Source organism: Podarcis melisellensis (genome assembly GCF_964234715.1).
Source record: "Podarcis melisellensis genome assembly, chromosome: 4".
NCBI lineage: Eukaryota > Metazoa > Chordata > Lepidosauria > Squamata > Lacertidae > Podarcis > Podarcis melisellensis.
Window position 1 is genome coordinate 63762983 of NC_138531.1, and position 23145 is coordinate 63786127.

The 23145-nt window shown below is 43.0% G+C and overlaps 1 protein-coding gene across 1 annotated transcript in view; it reads right to left on the bottom strand.

Annotated features, from left to right (window-relative positions):
- BCL9 (BCL9 transcription coactivator) overlaps nucleotides 1-23145 on the bottom strand; it is a 96456-nt gene that overhangs the window by 37682 nt on the left and 35629 nt on the right. The window lies entirely within an intron of this gene.

A 23145-nucleotide genomic window follows, 5' to 3' on the forward strand; every position in this document is an offset into this window, starting at 1 on the left:
AAACATGTTCATATTGATTTAATCCAGCTCCTCTTGGCCTGTGGATTGTGGCTAGCTACAGACATCCACAAACCACAGTGGTTATAATGAATTTGCAGGGATTAGCTTCCAGCATTTTTAATTTCCACACGTCTTTACAATTAAACGGCAATGAGATGAAATGAACATTTGTGCCTCCTTTTCTTGTCTCTAGGAGGCAGGAGACTTAACCCTCTCCACCATATACTCTTACTCAAGTTCAATTCTCAAGTCTCACCCCTAACATATTTCCTCCTGTTTCCTTTCCTCACCCTCAGATTCGAGTGGGAATTTTGCACCTTACATTTGCCCATCCCCTCTCAAACCCACCCCCACAACAAAGAGATGGAAAACAGAATTGGCACTAACTTTTGTGAATATAGCTTCCCATTTTGACCATAATGGAATACAGGAGGCAAATCCACATTGTCTCCTTCGTTGCATTTTGAACTGGAGGCACCAACCAATAGTAACAGAAACAGCCAGTTCTTCAGTTCCCTGTGTAGCCGAAATTCACTGGGGCACCACAGTGGAGGATGGAGAAAGATGTGTCTGTAAGTCATGTTTCTGAAGTACACAACAAGCACTGAATGTGAACATGGAAAGTGGTAATTTAGCTTCCTAAGAACTTTGGTTTCCACTTAAAAAACCCCACAAAAAACAAGTTACTAGCCCTTATGGTTGCATAAATGAATACACAGTGCCTGACACACACAGCCAAGAAAAAGGAAACATGTGGGACATGGGTGAGAGGGAGAGGTAGCTCTGAACTGCTTTTAATGGCTATAGTGCATGAGGATATGTATTTAAGCATCGATTCTTTCACATACTTAAAAAAAAAAGCAAAAGTGTGTTCTCATTGTGAGCACTCTACCATGTACACACAGAAACCAAGCCCAAACATGCAGATCTGTTGCACCAATAAGATTTGGGGGGCCAGTTTCAACTTTCCACAGTACAATTTAAAGCCCTTTGAAAACTTCCCAAACCAGTTTGCCCATAGACCATGGTGTATGTGTTTACCACAGGCTATGCCAGCTCCACAGTGCCACTTCCAAGCCTCTGAGTTATCACCTGTACGCATTTTATATTTCATAAGGTCTCATAGAAGGTTTTTGGTTTTTTAAAGTAACTTGCATGCTGAGCAGATAGAGCACATCTACCCATGACCCACCCACTCACCCAAGAACCTGTGCCCATTGGTGGAGAAGGAAATAAATGCACAAATAGGCTAAGTAAATGATCCTATCATAAACGGATAAAGAGAGCAAAGTGATATGCATTAGGACCAAGACTAAAATATCTCATAACAAAATACACATCTTTATGGAAGGTTGATATGTGGTTTTCTAATAATAATAATAATAATAATAATAATAATAATAATAATAATAATTTATTTATACCCCGCCCATCTGGCTGAGTTTCCCCAGCCACTCTGGGCGGCTCCCAATCAGTGTTAAAAACAGTACAGCATTACATATTAAAAACTTCCCTGAACCGGGCTGCCTTAAGATGTCTTCTGAATGTCAGGTAATTCTTTATCTCTTTGACATCTGATGGGAGGGCGTTCCACAGGGCGGGCGCCACTACCGAGAAGGCCCTCTGTCTGGTTCCCTGTAGCCTCACTTCTCGCAATGAGGGAACCGCCAGAAGGCCCTCGGCGCTGGATCTCAGTGTCCGGGCTGAATGATGGGGGTGGAGACGCTCCTTCAGGTATACAGGACCAAGGCCGTTTAGGGTTTTAAAGGTCAGCACCAACACTTTGAATCGTGCTCGGAAACGTACTGGGAAATATGTTTCGTAAACATCTGAAAGGCCCTGCAAATATTATTGCGCAGGGCGTAAATAGGAGGCTGTCTTTCAGAAAGCACAGGCTAAGAATCTGTTGCAATAATGATAATATTTAGTACTTGTGTTGCACTTTATAATGTTCCAAGCACTCCATGTACATTGTGATTCTTGTTACACTCCTCGAAAGTAGGTCAGCATTATTACACCCATATTGCAGATACAATTTCCATATCAGTTGCCTGTATACAGTTACAGCTGGGGCAACCTCTTTGCACAGCTCACACTCAAAGACACTATTGGATAGCAGATCTCCTAAAATAATTTTATTATTATTAATTATTATTTTTATTTAGTTTGCTAGTTGCCTTACAAAGACAGTCTGGAGGCAACATACTAGAAATCTGAAACAAAAAAGTTTTTTAAAAAATACACGGACACACATAAAGAATTAAGATTATAATGTTTAAAAGCATATCAACTTCATTTATTTAAAATGGGATTAGATTTTTTTCATGGGAGGCAGGTCCTTGAACAGGCACTAGTCACAATTACTAAACGAAGCTTCCCAATTCAGAGACGAAATTCCTTTGAATATCAGTTCTTGGAGGGTAGGCAAACAACAAGAGAACTTTTGCCTGAATTCCCAGAACTGTCTGGTTGACTACAGTTGGAAAAAGAATGCTGTACTAGAAAGACCCTTGCGTCTTTCCAGCAGGGCTCCTACATTCTTAAAACTAGCACAACATGCAAGGTTTATATGCTAGTTTTTAAAGAAGCACTTTTAAAAAATGGTGTTCTCTATCCTCAGGCTAAAAAGGTGCATTCCCCCACCTAGTTCCCAATTCATTTTGCTGCATGTGTAGGGCTTTTTCAGTGCTGGCACCGCAACTCTGGAGTTCACATGATCTCAGAGAGGTTTGTCAGATTCAAGCACTGCACTTTTTAGTGCCAGATGAAGGCCTTTTCATCTGCCCAGGCTTTTTAGAAGTTTATAATTGCTGTTTGATCTAACAGTTTTAAATCCTTTTTGCCTCTGGTTAATTTTGGTTTTATTGTTCTGCCCTTTACAGTTATTCGGTGGCTTTATGCTATTATTATATTTCCATCTGGTGGCAATGTAATCACTAATTTACCATTAGATATTCGGCCAAACTTAAACAGTTATTACACCAGGACGACACGCATGACCATAATGCCACAAACCAGTTCCTTGTTAGTTCACAACTGTCTTTTCGTTTTCAAAAGCGATTTCAGTGTGGTACTGTTCAATTAGCTGATTTGTTTTTATAAACAATAACAGTGAGAGGTTTTTGTTATTGCAGTTTTGGCACATGCTCAGGTTTCTGATGATGCAAAAGCTAACTTCACAAGAGTGTTCACTCTATGCAGAATAGTTTGCTGACATTGGCAACAAAGTTGTTTTTGAAGTCTAAGTATTCACTGAAGCTACTATTTATCTCTGGGTTCATGGCAGCATCTTTAAATGCCCAAGGACGTATCCTTCTAGTTCAACCCCAAATTGAAGCTGGATTGGACCTCCGATTCAGAAACTGTCGGGACTTTTGTGGCATTCTACAGAGGCCACATATAGTTCCACAGTGCAGAAATGGACAAAACAACCCACCAAATAACTTGCTCTCATAGAAAAATGCTTCTACCTGTCATTGTAACCTGAGCTCTTCGTTAAGTCCTCATATTATGCCAGGGCCAGAAACACACCTCTGCTACATGGCCAGGAGAAAAAGGGAACATACATACGAAAAAATATTAAACATGCATTAGAATGATAGACACTCCCACAGTGTCCCAGGAAACACAACCACAGCCTTATTATTATTATTATTATTATTATTATTATTATTATTATTATTATTATTATTATTACCCCACCTATCTGCCTGGGTGTCCCCAGCCACTCTGGGCCACAATTGGGGACTGTACTGCCACCAGTGCCCACATGACCCACCCCCCCCATACAAAGAGCTAATGGCAATGTAGAAATCCCACTCCACCCTGGCACACACTCTTACATCACCACGAGAACAAGCACAAAAAAAGCCCACAGCTTGTAACCCTGTTGCAGGCAGTCCCAAGGCAACCTCACAGTCTGGGGTTCAAATCCCCTTATACCATTCACACACACTGTTTGAGCTGCAAAGCACAGAGAAAGGGAAGGAAAAAACACACCCACATAATTCCCTGGGCAGAATGACTGCAGAGAAAGAAAAACACACAGAGAGAGAGAGAGAGAGAGAGAGAGAGAGAGAGAGAGAGAGAGCTCCTGAATCAAAGATTTTGAGACCTACCCAGAGAAAGGAAAAACTTTTTTTGCCAAGTAGCTAAGGGGAGGAACCAGGACAGGCAACCAAGGCAGCCCAAGACACACACGGAGAGCAGCAGCCTCTCCACTGGCTCACTGCACAGCACTGAACATAGGGTCATCTAGTCCAACTCCCTGCAATGCAGGAATCTTTTGCCCATCGTGGGGCTTGACCCTGAGATCAACGTTCCAGATGGAAGGCAGGAATATAGCCCCCTTCACCATTTATATGACAGCAAGGTGGGCAGACAGTCATCTCAGGAGTAAAAGAGAGGGAGCTGCAAACTCTGCAAGGCAGCTCCCTAACCAGTTGGTTACAGCAGAGCTCAGTCACTGCACGAGGTCTTTGTCCGTCTCCTGCCTCCCCACCCCCACCACCCCACCCCACCCCACACAAGCACAGGGGATGCAAGAGGAACTATCTGCACAGAATGGCTCATGTTTTGCATGGTGAAGGACCATGCTTCAAATTAAGACACACACACACCCCACCCTCATGCTAGAAAATAGGAGGGATGTTGGGTCTCCATACAACCAGGAGCAGCACTGCATGAACCAATAGCCTTGTCCCTGAATAGAGCAATTGCCTTTTGGCCCACTCTTTCCCCTGATGTGGCCATACCCCACCCAATGTTGCCTCATATGCCAACCCTGTCAGGTGGCATCCTAGAAGGCTTCAATGCCCTTCCTGATCTCTTCTGCATTATACACATCATTCGCTTTCCTAACCCAGGAACTGCAAAATACTCCCCAGCACCAATCCCACTTGTGCAATCTGACAGACCCCAGGGAAATGGGGTGATGGGGGGAGGACACCCATATCCACCACCTTCAGCAAAGAAGCAACACATGTGGCAAAACTGAAATCCTTTATGGAACAGTCTCCAGGAGATTCTGAAAGGGAAGTCAAATGTGTGCAATGCCAGGCAGGCACTCTAGTAAGGCTCTTGTGCCTTGGACAGTGGCAGGACAGGAAGCTATGGCACCAGCTCCATGGTAGAAACAACTCCACCTGTTGCATAACTGTCTGTTGTGCAGTTTTCCAGGATACAGGAGCCTGCCTAGCACAAATATGTTAACAGCTCCATGAAAGAACAGTCAACAATATCTGGGTCATTGCTGCTGATCACCAGGATAGGCTTGTTGAGGTGTGGGGTGGACCTCTCTACCTTTGGGACAGTGGCCTGCAGAGAGCCCGGGAAGACAGAAAGAGGACAATGAGCAATGGTCAGCAGCTGGAGCATGTAGTCCTTGAATCAAGCTGCACAGCAGGTGAGAATGAGGGGTGCTATCTAAGCGTGGACCTGAGAAAAACAATACAGACATATATCTCCCCCTTGCAGATTGTAGTGAAACTGTGTGCACAAGGGCGGTTTGTTCTGCTCCGTGCATCTGGGTTGTGATCCTGCAAGGCAAAAGACCTTTTGAGCCTCTGCCCAGTGATGATAATGGTGTTTGCCAACAGAGAGCTTACCTGCATGTGGGAGTGAATCTTTCTCCTTTGTGGAGATTACTGCTCCCCACAGTTAAGGGAGAAGAGTGCTAGAGCAAAGACAGTTTGTGCAACACACAGTATTCACTCATGGCAAAGTGGCTGGGCGAGACAAGGGAAACAGCTGTAGCAGTTACACATGATGACAGGTGTTCCCCTTTCCCTTGCTTACTTGTGTGATGCTCTGTTTTGGCACCCCCGGTTTTGGGAATGGAGTCTGTTTGTGTCTGGAGTCCTATGCTGTAAAGGTTCTATGCAGAGAAGTGCTATCAATGAGCTCAAGTTCATTCGCGTAAATCTGCTTTGTGGAGACAGGCTGCTTTGCACAAGATACTCTGTGTGCAAAGTGCCCTTTTCCCCATAGTTAGCCATCACCAGAGATCTTTCTTGTGAGCCATTAGCAGGCAAGCAGCTGTAGCTATTTGCCCTCTCATCTGAGGGCTTGGATACACTTCCGCCTAGAAAGCACAGGTCCAAGCAGTTTTGCCTTTGCCCCACAACTTCTCCATAGAAAACTCACTCTTAGTGATAAAATTGGAACAAACGGTGGAAAACCCGATTGCCGTTTGTTCCAATTCAGTGCTAAACAACTGGTTCCCCCAAAGGAAAGCAGTGGGCTAAATGGAAGTCTGGATAAGCCCTCTGTTGTGGTCTCCTTCTGTGACAGTGGGGGCTAACCAGTGGGCTATAGTTGTGCCCACCCCCGTAAGTTTTTTGTGGCTTCCCAATAATGTATCTTAAAAAATATATATTATTACATTAGTTTTGAAAACAAAACAAAAACAAACTATGAGTCCTTCACTATGATGCCAAAAGGTTTTGTTGTCGCCGCACAAAGAGTCTCCAATTTTTGTCCATTTAAATTTTTTAAAGACATTTTAATTATTACTTTTAAAAGAAATCTCCCAGCTTTCATAGGTGCCCTGATGTGATTCCCCAATTTGTCATAATTTTCATTTTTTTAAAAAAAGATTACACTGCACTCCCCTCTGCTGTGATTCCCTGATGCCAAAAGGTATTTTTCACCCCTAGTTCTACTTAGAAAAGAAATAGTCACACCCCTTTTAAAAACTTTGGCCATGTCCACTTTCGTAGTTTCATCACTCCCACTCCGGCGTGTGAACCCCTCCAGAGGGTTGGCCATCAGTCAACTTAAACATATTTGTCTTGGGGCATGTGCAAAAGTAGTTATCAGATATGTATCGGAGAGAGGAAACAATTACCCCGTCCAATCACTGAAGGAACACAAGAAGATCCTGCTTGACCAGGCCAGTGACCCATCAAGTCCAGCATCCTGTTCTCACTGTTGCCAACCACATTCCTATGGGAAGCCCATGCACAGAACCTGAGTGCAAGAGCACTCTCATCCCCTGCAGTTCAGAACTCAGCTGGTATTCAGAAGCATGCTGCCTCCGAAAGCGGATGTAATAGCCCCCTGGAGTTAATAGCCAGTGGTAGCCTTATCCTCCATGGGCTGTCTAATACGCTTTTAAGGCCATCCAAGTTGGTGGCCATCATTGCCTCTTGTGGGAGCAAATTCCATACTTTAATTATACACTGTGTGGAAAAACTACTTTTTTTGTCTGTCCTGAATATTGCAACATTTAGCTTCATTGGATGTCCACAAGTTCTAGTGTTATGAGGGAGAAAGAGAAATTTCTCTAACCACTTTCTCCATGCCATGCATAATTTTATAAATTTCTATCATATCACCTCTTATTTGCCTTTTCTCTAAACAAAAATGTCCCCAAAAGCTGAAACCTTTCCTCATTGATCATTTTGATTGCACTTTTCTGAACCTTTTCCAACTTTACAATATCCTTTTTCAGATGAGGTGACCAGAAGTGCACATGGTATTCCAAATGTGGTCCCACCATAGATTTGTATACTGGCATTATGATATCAGCAGGTTTATTTTCAATACCTTTCCTAATGATCCCTAGCGTGTAATTTGCCTTTTTCACAGCTGCTACACACAAGGTTGACATCTTCACTGAGTTACCTGCTACAGCCCCAAGGTCTTCTTCCTGGTCAGTTGCCACCAGTTCAGACCCTCATGAGTGTACAGTAAGACTTTTAACCTCAAAGTGCATCATTCTACACTTGTTTACACTGAATTGCATTTGCCATTTTACTGCTAATTTACTCACTTTGGCTTTGTAAAGCCTTTCTGTTTATTGACCACCTTTTAAAAGCAGGGGTGGGCAGCCTGTGGTCCTCGAGTTGTTCTTCGTCTTCCACCCCCATCAGCCCCAGCCAAAATGGACAATGGTTGTCAAGGACTGGTTGGATGCAGAGCGGGAGAAACCAGCTGGGGAACCATCAAGGGAAGAAGGCTCAGAGCCCAGTGTTGGCGGGAGAATGATGATTGGTCAGAGGAAGAAGACTGGGAAGAGGAGGTGTCAGAAGCTGAAGGGGTAACAGGGCTTAGTGAGCTGGGAGTCTGTTCTAGGGAGAAGTCAACATTCAGCAGCTGAAGCTGGCAAGTGAGAGGAGGAAGGGCAAGAGGCAGAGATGAGTCAGGCTGATGAAGAGTCATGGGGGTCTCCCTTTCCTGCTGGGCAAACTCCACTACCCCCTCCCCGTGTCTTTCATAACCAGGAGAGGCATGAAAAGGGCAGAGGAGAGATTGGCTGCATGCAGGCGTAGTCTCTGATTGCTTGGTAAAAGTCCTGGAGAGGAAGAGACAGACAGCTGTGGAGATGTAGGGACCTTTAGTCTTGGCAACTAATTTCATGGAGGAAGACCCACTGGGAATGAGCTGCTGTGTTCATGAGGCCTGACACTCAGCCAAGTCTGTGGAGATCTTGTTTTTGCTAATACAAAGTTAACTCCAACTTTGGACTGTGTGATTACTGACCAGCACGTTCTGTGACAGTGGTTAAGGACTGTGGAAATTGCAACCCAGCACCAGCTGTAGAACCACAGTTTCCCTATCTCTGGATTTAGAGAATCATCAAGACTGGCTCCTGATTAAAAGAAGAAACCAGTTCTTTACACACACACCCCAATTGATGAATCTAGTGAATGAGAAAACAAGATTGTCAAGGAATGTAGGAGTACATAATTCTGGTCTTCATGAAACTCCACTGCTTTCAGATGCTGGATGCTCTCTGGCCCACAGTTAGCAACCTGCTGAAAAATATTTTGAGAAAGGGCATGTTCCAAGTGATGGCTCAAACATCACCCTAGACTTCCCACATCATTAATAAGGGCAAACGAACTTTCAAAGACAAGTCAGAAACCTATTCTGGACAATAGAAACTATGGGAAATCCATCCCTGGATGATGTCCCAGACTTAGTAATACTTGACAGATGGAACTCTGCTGATGATCCAATTGTTGATTCACTTCACAAACTTGAAGATAAAGGCAAAAAGCAGCACCAGGATTTTCAGAAGGATGACGCTGAAAATTGTGCACGTAATATCTATGATACTAACGGAAAGAACTTCCTTGCTCTTTTGAACAGCCCACAACCCAAGGCAAAGAAAAAAATACAAGTGCATGATGGTGCCATCATTATTCATTATTTGCTGGCACATGTACATTTTGATAACTATGCACATTTCACATTATCCTCACATTAACTGGTGCCTGTTTCCTTTGGCACGCACGCACGCACGCACACACACACACACACAAATGCAGGTTTGGCACTTAGGCCACTGAACCAAGCATGAAAGAAACTGTTGCATGACAAGACTTTATTTACTCTTCATCATTTCTCCTTCTTCAATATGTTTTCCTTTTCTATTTTGGATGCTCCTCGGAGGAAAAAAAAGTCAGCACGCTTTCCTCATTTTCAAAGTTACGTTAGTACTCAGCCTGTCAACTGTGGGAATCAGCTGCAGCAACTGCCTTGGGGAATGAATTCCCAAAGCAGGGATTCTCATAAGAGAAATCCCTACTGAGGCATTTCACCATGGGAGTAAACAGCAGTGCATCTCGGCTGAAGTAAATTGCTGCTTGACAGGTTGTATGCTGAGAACCAGGCTCAGGTGGAGAGGTCCCAGGCTATTTGGGATTTAACAGTCATTGCCAACAACGTGAATTGGACTGTGAATGGAGGACTTTCCTTTACAAATAACACAACACTCCCATCTCTTTAGCCTATTATAGCAAATCTATTACTATCTAGAATCGCCATTGCCGCTGACACAGCTCCCTGTACCACAGCTGAGACTATATTTCAAACTCTGAGGGGTCAGCATCAGTTTTTTCAGACCTTTCAGGTGCTGGTCTCAAGCCTGGCTAACTAAAGTAAATGCATCCAAGCATTTAACATAACATCACAACTGCTTTGGCCATCAGTGTGCGTAGGAGTGAAGCTTTAAATTCCTACACCAAAAACAAATTCCTATGTACCAACATTTAACTTAACAATAACAATACTTGCCATTTATATACATTTCTGAGTGTTCAAAACACTTCACATCCATTATCTCAATGCTACAGATACTTCCAGGTACTCAGGCAGCCTAGCACATGGGATTTCCCCAACCGTATTATGTATTGGTTCTGCAAATACCCACTTGGATTCTGAGCTATTTATTTCAATGTGTCTCTGGGGCGGAAAGCAGAGCTACTTAGATTTCACACTGCCAGAAGAAGACAAACTGTATGTTCATGAACTCTATGAATATATATACGAATACCAATATTTGTACCAGCTTGTGTATTGTTTGCCCAATTCAGTGCAAGTCAGAGTTCCCATGACTTTAAAAGTTGCGTAGTATTGGCAATTACAGATTCTCCTCCCATAATGGAGTGCTAGAAGAAGCCGTATCCTGCAAAATTCTCTACTCCCATGAACTATGTTAGATACAGCTCTGCAACGTTTTCTTTTTAAGGAAAAGGAGTTGCAAGTGCCTGTAATACAGCAGAAAGCACTAGCGGAGGAAACTATGCCTGCTCCTGGCTGCCACCCAATCCTTGGGCTATTTTCTTACTCAGCTTCCACAACTACTTCCTTCCCTTATGGGAAAAGGTATGTGGACCTAGAAGGTAAAATAAAGGGCAGGCTAGGTCACATCCACAGCATACATTTAAAGCACAGGGTTTCCCCCAAAGGGTGCTGGGAAGTGGATCTGTGAGGGTGTAAATGACAGTTCCCAAGATTCTTTGGGGGGAAGCCATATGCTTTAAATGTATGTTGTGGATGTGACCTTAGAGGGGCACTTTGAGCAGGAAAACTGAAGAGAGGGAAAGGGTTAACTACCTTCTTCCCACCACCTGCTTCTCCAGTCCCAATTACCAACACTGGAAGTGGCTTTTGCTATTTCACATGTCAGTTGGGATATCTAGGGCAGGAACATGTTTAATGCTGAAAAATGTTTTCTGTGCAGTTGAAACAATACAGCAGTTGCTGTACAAGACATTATCTGTGCATGGAAAGTACTTTGAGAATGAGTCTGGTAGCGTGGAGAATTTCCATAGAACGGTGCTGATCCACATGTAGCCATGTGAAGACCTTCCATGTAGAAATATTTTGGGGAGGAATCATGCTGCAGCCATAACACTGATATGAAGCAGCTCTGGAGGAGAAATCAGAACATGTGCTGGTTGGAGCAAGAATAGTTGTTCCAATATCAGTGTATTAGGTAAAGGTAAAGGGACCCCTGACCTTTAGGTCCAGTTGTGGCTGACTCTGGGGTTGCGGCGCTCATCTCGCTTTACTGGCCGAGGGAGCTGGCGTACAGCTTCCAGGTCATGTGGCCAGCATGACTAAGCCACTTCTGGCGAACCACAGCAGCACACGGAAACGCCGTTTGCCTTCCCGCTGAAGTGGTACCTATTCATCTATTTATCTATTTGCACTTTGATGTTCTTTCGAACTGCTAGGTTGGCAGGAGCAGGGACCGAGCAACGGGAGCTCACCCTGTCGTGGGGATTCGAACCGCCAACCTTCTGATAGGCAAGCCCTAGGCTCTGTGGTTTAACCCACAGCACCCACAGACTCAGCTAACCCAGACATATTACCTCAGGTTAATAACTTTGCTTCAGGATGAGAACAGAAATCGTGCTCCGGCGGCACAGCGGCAGCAGGAGGACCCATTAGCTAAAGTGGTGCTTCAGGTTAAGAACAGTTTCAGGTTAAGAACGGACCTCCAGAACGAATTAAGTACTTAACCCGAGGTACCACTGTATTTCAAAATTATAAATAAAACTAACGTACACTGGTGTGCTTAATTTGACCCTTGTGACCTGTTCTGAATAAAGGGATTTAGCTTTGCAAACTGATCTACATAGAAGAAACCCAATGTTGAAATGAAGAACTCCTTCTGCAATGTATCTTGAGCCGAGTACAAAATGCACGCACCTCATTTCAGCTTTCAATGATACATGTGTTATATGCAGCCTTTCACTTTCAAAATGGTTAAAAGCTGTACCCAGCAACGAGCCAGTGGCTGCAAATGTTTTGAAGAGTAAAGCTGCCAACGTGTTCATGTGCTATTGACTAAATGTCAGAGGACACATGCACTTTGCATGTGCTGGGTTAGAATTTGAGTGCGTGGTATTATCTAAAGGGCTACTTAAAGTCGTGTTCGTCCAAGAGCTGCATATAAGCAAAACAATCAAATGCTGCATCTGAATCAACAGCCAATGTCCCAGCACAACAGAAACCAGAAGACTAAAAAAGATGATGCACTTAGAGAGTTAAATTCCCTTCCAGGAATACGTAGGCGTTGTTGTCTGTTTTGCAGGGCAGAAATCAATATTCCCGCCTCTTCTCCTTCTGTTATTTCACCTTGAGATACTTGCACTCAGACAGATGAGTTTTGAATCTTATTCTCTGTTACTACAACTTATTTCCTTCTAACAATTCGCAGGGTCACAGATGTTCATGCAGCATTAACTTGCCTGTAATTTGCTTCCCAGCTCTCTAAACGGAATGCCATTAGTGCTTCAGCTACACTTACTCTTTCTGCAGATCACAAAACTACTTCTACTTGGCTGTATCTGTGCTGTCCCAATCACAGCCTTCTATTTAGTGACCCAATATCCAACTTTTTCCTGCCCTAGCATCTTGTCCTCCTTTTATCATCATATGTTGTCCAGCTTTTGCCTTTAAGGAGCAATTGCACAGAATGCACACTCAATTAGACCACGTGCTCTTTTTCCTATCGGATATACTAGTTCCTCTCGTTATGCTCCAAATTCATTTTGTCCAAGAGCATACATGAATGAAAGCTCGTTAGGTACTGCTGAGTCTAATTAACTTTATCCCACTCACGACCCTTGATCTCCCAGGTCCCAGTCCAACACTCTAACCACTACACCACACTGGCTTCCTAGAGTACTTCTGCTACTTACCTATTTAAGTAGGTAAATAAATATGAGGAAAGCAAAATGTCACTTAGAGAAGGATCTGAAATATTTTCCTTGAGGCTTGAATTTGTTTTATTCAGGGTTGTTTTATTAATTTGATGTTTTAATGTCTTGTACACAGCTTTGAGATTTTTTCCTCTAAAATATAAAGTGGTATAGAAATGAAAGTAACAACAACAACTTTATAACAGACAGATATTTAGCAGGTATATTTTACCCAGCCCTGTTTCCTCGTGCTGAGAAACATGGTACCCATACCATCAATCGCTGCTGTGTACAGTGGTACCTCTAGTTACAAACTTAATTCATTCCGGAGGTCCATTCTTAACCTGAAGCTGTTCTTAACTAGAGGCGGGCTTTCGCTAATGGGGCCTCTTGCTGCCGCTGCACTGCCGGCCCACGATTTTCGTTCTCATCCTGGGGCAAAGTTCTCAACTCGAGGTAACTCTTCCAGGTTAGCAGAGTTTGTAACCTGAAGCATTTGTAACCTGAGGCGTTTGTAACTCGAGGTACTATTGTACCTTGCAAGCCTACTCCCATTGTTTGCTATTCTACTATTGAAAACTTACCAGCTCCCCTTTGATACTCTCTATATTACTATTATTATTGAAATTTAATACCACTCTGCATTTGAAGATTACAGGATGATTTACAGTATAAAAACACAAAAAATACATAACAAAACAACAACAACCAGTACTATTATTCAAGTTATTGTGCTATAATTCAAATTATTTGAAAATATGCACCAGTCACTGCAATCATAGGGACCCAATGCACCATTTTACCACATGGTAGGATGTCCACCATGTGGCTGCATAGTTGTGTATGTTACTAGCATGGTGTATTCTTCCCCCGCCACATGCTCTAAAGGTTGGTGTGACTTGAGGCTTCTTCACATTTTTCTTGTGAATGAACAGTCATCTGTATTAATAATTCATGGATGATTATGTTGAATGGGGAAAGTAACCCCACAAGCTATAGTTTAATACCTAGATTATTGTCTTGACTTCCCTGTCCCCGCCTGCTCCCTAATTTTCAGATTACTTTCCTGTTGTTTATGTTTATGTGCATGAGCTTAAATCATTTATATTTTGATGTGTTTAATCGTTAATGTTTTCCTCCCCTTACTGTGAAAAAGTCTATACTGTAGTTTCTCTGAAGTCATGTTTGTTTGTGTTTCGCATGGCATATATGCAGTTAGTCTTGATTTTTACATCCAAAGTGAAATTTTGCAGGATTCCCCCCCCGACGCACACACACCTCCATTTTTTTATATTAATGGCACAGGTTATGCATACGTTACTAAAAGTCCATGAAAAATTACCAGGATATTTCTTTTTTAAAAAAGAAAAAAAAAGAAAAGAAAAAAAATATTTGGAAACCAAAGCAAGGAACACTATTATCATTCTCAGTAAACTTTTAAGGCTATGGGAAGAGATTAAAACATCTTACTTCCACAAAGGAATAAATAGAAAGCAGTGATAAAACACTGCAGAAATGCCTGAAGAGATAGGTAGAACTAATGATTTCACTCCATAGCAACAGAACAAGTCAGTAACTAGGGGTGGTACGACAGCAACCAAAATACTTCAAAACAAAACAAAACACTAGCTATGGTCATTTGTATTTATGTACTTAGCACACATTTAAGAAACGGCCAATTATGCCCACATTTCCTGCATGGCAAGTTGGTGGATTACATTACTTGCAAGTGGACGTGTACAGGAGTGATATACCAGTCTGTGCATCTTCTGTACAATTTTGTGCAGTGATGTGGGCGGCTGGCATTTGCCAAACTCAACTAGTAGCAGCAAAAGACAAGTGAGGTGTCACAGCGCTATCAGGCAAGGCACGTCCAGAGTCAGGAACCATAGAATCGTAGTGTGCGGAAGGGACCACAAGGATTAACTCTTTATTGTCAAAAGTACACTTACAAGTTAGGAAGTCTGTCAGTCCTACATCCCTCAGGTACTCCTAGATGTGCACCTGATGAGGTAGTTGCCCATGCTTCGGCTTATGCACCTCCCTTATCCGAGCTGCACACAAGCAAGCAAAGACTGCGTCTGCGTGTAACCTGATTCTGCTCTTCCCTCTTCAGTTATCTCCTGGTCCTGGGAAACAGTGGAGCAGGAGAAGTGGGGGAAGAAGGCAGTGCAAAGCCCTTGACTCTACACCAGCCTTCTGCACCAGTTCTTCACTCTCCAATCCTGCAGCTTCCTCCACATCACTGATCCCTTCTCCCAAGTCAGTCTCCAACCCCCTTCTCCTGGTGCCCACTCCTCAGGATCCAGCCACCACTCCTCAGCGTCCAGCCAGCCCCTGACATGTTGTTAGCTGGGAATCAGTACACTGCAAGATATGGATATTTGCTCCTTTAGTTGAAGGTAGCTAGTCACCATTTGAGGTATGGATTCACAAGTTTAGGGCTGCATCTGTCTCTCATAGTCTACCAGAACAACAAGGAACAAGCAGTGTGACCACAAGCCCGAGGCAAGCTTTCTTGATTGAATTTACATTCATCAATCTCTCTGTGAACTCAAGAGTACTATAATGTAAAGGTAAAAGGACCCCTGACAGTTAAGTCCAGTCGCAGACAACTCTGGGGTTGCGGTGCTCATCTCGCTTTACTGGCCGAGGGAACCAGTGTTTGTCCGCAGTTTTTCCAGGTCATGTGGCACAACGGAACACCGAAACCAGAGCAGCGGATGGAAACGCTGTTTACCTTCCCACCGGAGCGGTACCTATTTATCTACTTGCACTGGCATGCTTTCGAACTTCTAGGTTGGCAGGAGCTGGGACAGAGCAACGGGAGCTCACCCCATCATGGGGATTCGAACTGCTGACCTTCTGATCAGCAAGCCCAAGAGGCTCAATGGTTTAGAACACAGCACCACCCGCGTCCCTATAATGTACTCCACCTTAAATGAGTTGCTCTCAGATAGTTTCCTAAGAAAGCCCAGGAACAGGATTTTGCATTTGACTAGGACATTCCCACCTAAGGCCAGTAAATACCCCTCCTAAACCCGCTTTTGAAACGCATTCTCTGGTTAGCAATCAGGAAATCTACCTGGGTAGGGTTTGTATTGCACACTTGTGGGTCCTCCTGATGCACCACTTAGAAATCAATGGCTCAAAATAAAATGGCTCATAAAGGGGGTCAACAAATAGGTTCAACAACCCACTGTTAAACCTGCATGGCATCATGATGAACATGTAATGTGACTCATGCTCCATGTTCTGGACCTGCTGCATTACACTCTTCCAGACAAAATGAAAAATGTTGCTTTTCAGTAACAATATCTTAACCAATCTGGAACTTGACAGACTCCCCTTACACTGCATTGCTCAGAGGGAAATGAATGCACATTCCCTTTGATGAACCAATACTTCATTGCTTTGGAATTCAGGAAATTTCTACAGCAGGTTAATTACTCAAATTATCATACGGGTGCTAAAACACCGTATTTCCCCTCCCCACCACCCTACTCAAATGATATTTTAGTAGCTGAGAATATGGTCCTTATAGACTGAAATAAGATAGTATGAAAGTTGAGGACAAGAAGGAATTGGGCAAGGTAAGGACACTTGGGAAGGTGCTTGAGATATGAAGGATCTTCAATTGCTTTCTTGGAATTACAATGGGGAAGGAATTGACTCAGAATCAAACTTAAATTGCATTAGAAAATTCTTAAATGTGTGTCACTGAAATCTATTTGGGATACCATTCAGTGATGATGTATTTATCTGCCAATCTTCCAGCAGAACTTCCATCTCCTTCCCTTCTTTTTGTTAGCCCTCCAGACTTTCTTATCAGGCTCCCCTTCATCTCATTCACTTGCTATTATTGCCTTTCCTCCTCTCATATCTTACAAGTACCTTTTACCACCCCGGTACGGATTTGAATTTCTCTCCCCTTTGTCTTTTGTGGCAATGCAAGCTAAATGGAAGCAGAAGCAAGGAAATAATTCCAGAGACTCTGTTGCTGATAAATAGCACAAAGTACATAACAAAAGCTATTTGAGAAGTCATGCCTTATTTCTGCACATAACCAATACCAATGGTTCATTCGTCAGCTCATCTTCCAAGATAAAACTGTATATCTGCAAGCAATGCCCTTCTCCATTCTACATAGGGCACAATGCAAAAGAATCAATGGGCATCAAGAATCTGGTATAAAAGGAGGCAATACTCATAAACCAGTGGGAGAACATTGCCGTCTACCAGGCCACTCTGTCACTGAGGTTAAGGTGGCTATACCTGAACAAAGGAATTTCAGAGGGAGGCTCCAGAGTGAAACTGTTGAATTAAATGTAATCAAGAAGTCCAGCTCTATTCATTTGGGTCTGAATAAAGACAATGGGTTTGTTTCCCAATATAGAAGTTAATTAACTCAGCATTGCCAAGTTGATTGCTTTATCACGTACTATTGTAAAGAGTCGCCATGATTATTTTGCATATAGTCTAGCTCTAATCTAGATTAGATTAAAGCCTGTGTGCTTCATACCTGCCTTACGTACAGAATAATTCAATTTTCCTCATGAGAAGGATGGCAAGCAAAGTCATGGAATTTCAACCCAGAGCTTCTTTTCTGTTTTCTGGGGAGGAAAACAATCCACCTTGAGTTCCATGATGGAAGAAAGGCAGGATATAAATGTATTCAATAAATACATATAGGTCAAGCAGACATTCAACAGGTGCAGCTTTCTCCATCGTTAGGTAATGTGCAAAGCTCTGCAAATTGAACTTGTCTGTTGTGCAGCTGATGAAGGCATAGCACCTTCGTAAGTGTGGGGAGGGGGTACTGCAAGCCTGCTTAAAGTCACACGTAAAGAGAGATGTTTGGGAGCCTTGTCCTCCGTTAAAAATAATTGATTCATTAGGAGGCCCTGGAAAACATATTATATGTTGCCCCTATTCAATCTGGCTTTTGGTAAGGAAATCTGTAGTTGCAATAGCCAAATGGTGACTGTGCATCAACCATAGCTCATTCGGTAGAGCATGAGACTCTTAATCTCAGGTTTGTGGGTTCAAGCCCCATGTTGGGCCAAAAAAAATCCTGCATTGCAGGTTAGATTAGATTAGCTTTGTGGTCCCTTCCAACTCTACAATTCTATGACTCTGTGAGTCTATAATTCTACTAGAACAAAGTCTTTCCTTCAATGTCTCAGAAGAGTCAGAGAATTCCCACAATGGCAGGCAAAGACAGGACAGGGAACTGTCAAACCTCAAGAAATGTAGCTGAGGCAAAATGTCCTGTACGTTAACATGTGGACATGTTATGTCACAAAGGATGTATATGAGACACCTGGTTTAAAAGAAGAATGGAGAGATGAATTCAAATGATGCTTCCTGTAGAGATGATGGCAATAGGACTGTGTACTTGAGGAAACTAGAAACTCAGTGCATGGCGATCCACTGGCCTCACCCTGTATAAATTGGGCTTAATCACTGATGAATTCTGCCTTAAATTAGTTATTTTTTAAAAAAAATTAAACGATTTTCATGTTTAAGAAAAGTACATATAGCACCTCCATTTTCAATTCATAAAGTCTTTTTCACAGTTCAATTACATTCGGTGTGAGACACCGCTGTCGTAGACATTGTGTTCCGCCTTTGATTCTGAGGCTCCATGTTTATTGGAACAGAATTCAAGATTTCAGAATCCGTGGTTCTTCCATAGGTGTATTTTCAGAATTTTGCAAAACATAAACAAATTAAAAATAACAATAAATCATTTGTTAACATTGTTTTTCAGAACCATAAAGGTGGAGATTTAAAAATAAAACCACACACATGAAGAGGAATATGGGTTATGTTTGTTTAATTTTGGGGGGGAAACTAGTGGGTTTTTTGTTTTAAAAAAGCATAAATGGTGGGGGATTTACGCCATTTAAAATTATTATTGTGAGGCTACACACACATAATCCATTACTGACATTCCAAAATCTGCAATTCCTGACGGAATCCAAATAGAGCGGAACCCAAGGGATATCGGAATGTTGGAACAGTAATGGAGTGGAACTGACAGAATCCACTTATCCCTAGTAAAAATGCAGATTGCAGGCGCTGCAGAGTGCCAATGGGCACACAGCTTGCATGTGCATAGGTCTCTACAGAAGACATGCTCAGTGCAGGAAGGTGGGGGATAGGATGTGTGGGCATAATCCTGATCCCTCCACGTTTAATTTTTGATGTTTTCTATATTGCCTGTGCAGAGCTAACAGAGAAAGCCATAATACAGGGTGGTGTTTTTTAAAAAAATTGTGGTTTGTGGAGTGCTTACAAGTGATTTATTTTTCACAATGAAAATGAAAACAAGGCCTTTTAAAAGAACAGGCCCAAACTCTGCACTAAAACTCAACACTTTTGACATACTCTGATGCAGCTGCACTGAGTGCAGAGAGTAAAAGGAAAGGTGGAAAACTGCAACTGCTTTAACTCCCCCTGTTTACCAAGGACAGTTTCTTTTTTCTGGCACCTGCTCCTGGTAAATTGGTTACAAGTCTCAGTATATTATGCCTCTGTGGGAGAGAGATGTTGGGAGTGTCTCTTTTTTAAAAAAGCTAGTTTATACTATAGCTCTTGGTGTTTCAGTTGCTTCCCACAGAGAAGTGAAATTTCTGAGCGGAGGGACAGGATGCACAGACACGGGACACAAATGCCAGCACACTTCTTCCCTTCCACACACATCCTGAACTGCCTGTTCAGCAAATGAATGTACCTTGAGTTGCAACTATTTATAATTAGGACAACCAGATTCATTGTAAGATCACATTCCTATTTTTCAAAACAAACAAACAAACAAACAATTATAGTGACGTTACTAACACACCCTGTTTTGCATGTCATTTGAAGGAGGCAGCTATGTAGTAAATGAATACAGTGGACACTCGGGTTGCGAACGTAATCTGTGCAGGATGCATGTTTGCAACCTGCAGAGTTCGCAACCCGCGAGTTGCAATTCGGGTTGCAATTCGGCGCTTCTGCACATGCACAAAGCATGATTTAGTGCTTTTGCGCATGCGCGACCGCCGAAACATGGAAGTAACCGATTCCGGTACTTCCAGGTTTCGGCAATCCGTAACCCGAAAAAAACACAACCTGAAGCGGCTGTAACCTGAGGTATGACTGTACAGCATATACAAGGGTCAGGTGACCTGAGGCCTGCAGGTGACCCTCCGCTTAATTTAATGCACAGAGAGGGTGAGCCCTGAGGGAAGGGAAGGCGACTGGAGAAGGGAGAATTTGGCAGGGGGCAGACAAACTCATGGAGCAATGGAAGGAGGAGGGGAAGTTCAGGCCTCTTAGCATCTTAATTAGCTAAGATGTACAAATCAAAGTCTAAAATGTGCTGGAAATGTAAAGAAAAAGAGGGTACTTTTATCATATGTGGTGGTCATGTAAGATGGTAAAAGACTTGGATGGGAAATGATATATAATGAACTGAAAAAAATGTTGAAAATAACTTTTCCTAAGAAACCAGAAGCTTTTCTTTTAGGTATTATAGGACCAGAGATCTCGAAGGACCAGATGAAACTATTTATGTACGTGATCATGGCTGCACGGACCCTCTTAACCCAGAAATGGAAAGATGGTACAACTCTGACCAAAGAAGAGTGGCAGACAAAATTGATGAACTATGCCGAGATGGAAAAACTTACAGGAAGAATTAGAAACCAGGAAGAGGAGGTCTTTAATAAAGAATGGGGAAAGTTTATAATTTATTTGAAAAGCTATTGTAAACAATTATATTCATTGGTAGTATTGACAGAAAACTTGTAGTAAAAATTTGAATTATGGATTGACAAAGGATTTATAAAAATACAGTTATGATAGAGATGCAGAGGGGGAAATCATTACATTAAGTCAGAAGGGATTATTTGTCTATGTATTTAACTCATTTGTTTATGTAAAATAGAAAATGCAAAATAAAATGTATATATTTTTTAAAAAGGTAAGTTTAGGTCTCTGGTCAGAGAAATCTCTCTTTCCCCTCCTGCCTGCTGGGGGTGGGGGGAAGAAGAGAGAAAGGATGGGGTATCAGAAAGAGACACACCGCCAATATTTGCCTACAGGAGATACATGGTGCAATGTCACTGCACTAAGTGTTTTCTCATGCGCAGGCGCACACAAGCAGTAGGTCACCATGATGTGGACCAATGGAAGGGAAACACTGACTCTGATGATGTCACATCTTCCATCGTTAACCTAATGTCACTAGGGAAACGCAGCAACACGTTCATCATAAGTTGTGGTTGCACTCAGCATGTTGCAACTGCAGAAATGCCTCCACTTTTCATCACAGAAATGCAGGGGGTTGTCAGTGAAGTAGATGGCAGAAGACTCATGCTGTGGAGCTTCCGTTCCAGGTCTTAAGCTGGAGGTTGAGGCTATACCTTTCAAAGCTCTGAAGCCACGAGAAAGGGCTCTGTTTCTCCCACTCATTTCTTGACGCACCTTCCTTCCTTCCTCTCCCATGCTGCCCACTGTGAGGCAGAACCAGAGTCCTGTTTGCTACAGCAGGCAAGAGAGTTATGGAAGAAGGGAACTGGTAGGGCAGTGGGTCCCAGTGCCTTGGAATATTAAAAAGAACAGGAACCATGTCCAGGTTAGAACCTGAAAACCCAGAATGGGACCAGGGATAACAAAACACATCCATGGCATGTTGTTATGTTTTTCGTTTAGTTGTGTCCGACTCTTCGTGACCCCATGGACCAGAGCAAGCCAGGCACTCCTGCCTTCCACTGCCTCCCGCAGTTTGGTCAAACTCATGTTAGTATCTTCGAGAACACTGTCCAACTATCTCGTCCTCTGTCGTCCCCTTCTCCTTGTGCCCTCCATCTTTCCCAACATCAGGGTCTTTTCCAGGGAGTCTTCTCTTCTCACGAGGTGGCCAAAGTATTGGAGCCTCAGCTTGGGCTGATTTCCTTAAGAATGGATAGGTTTGATCCCCTTCATGGATCACTGCCTTGCCGTGGCGAAGGGGCTGGAATAACTCAGAGAAGCTATGAGCTATGCCGTGCAGGGCCACCCAAGATGGACAGGACATAGTGGAGAGTTTTGACCAAACGTGATCCACCTGGAGCAGGAACCGGCAAGCCACTCCAGTATCCCTGCCAAGAAAACTCCATGGACAAAGGCCACAGGCATCCATGGCATAGACTTCCCCTTTCATACAGTGTCACAATGAAACAGAGCAGTACAGAACCGGCAACACTTTCCCTTCACATTCATTTATTTTGTTGCAATAGCTTCTAGAATAAAGCGGCAGCCACAATGTGGGGTAAAGGGGTGAAGAAAACCAAGGCAGTGGTCCTTTCATACAATGAAGTTAAGAATAATTTCAGCAGCATTCTGCCAAATGCTACAGTCGCTTTCCCAAACTTAAGTATTTACATGTCACCTTTTCTTCATTTTTACACATCATTCTCTAGACAAGTCAGGAATTGGGCAAAATGTGATTCATCTGGAGGAAATGATGGGGTATCAGCCCCAACATCCCTAAGCCCTGTTTTGCATGGCACTTGTGCGCACAGCCAATTAAAGCACTAGTCACTAACCTGATGAGTCAATCTCTTCCTGTTCAGTGTCTGCTCAGTGATTTTGTGTGGGCCATAGGACATGCTCAGGTAAAGAAGCAAGATGTGGACACAAAAGGCTAGCAGGCATATGCAGTTATCCTATACGCACAGAGAATAAAAAGTTAGACTTGAGTGCTAAACTAGGCATGACATATCTTTTTGTCTCCCTCAGTGCAAATAATCAGGGAGGGGGTTTAAACCATTACGCTATCTGTATGTGTCCACAAGAGATGTAAATGATAATTGAAGGGGATCAGTATTTTTGGGAAGAGGGTGAATCAATTCCTTCTCCCCTCATACAGTGAACTTCATCCAAATCAATAAAAAAGAGGCCTTGCAGCTGCATTTACCTTTTCACACAACTGCACAGGATCCAGTCATAGATCTTCTGGTGCCATGCCTATTTTTGGACCTAAGTTGGTAAATTCTATATACAGTGGTACCTCGGTTTAAGAACAGCCCCATTTACAAGCTATCCGGTTTATGAACTCCGCATCACCGGAAGTAGTGTGCGAACTTTACCTCAGTCTATGAACAGAAGCCGACCAGTGGAAGGGCACCGGCAGTGGGAGGACACATTAGGGAAAGCATGCCTTGGTTTAAGA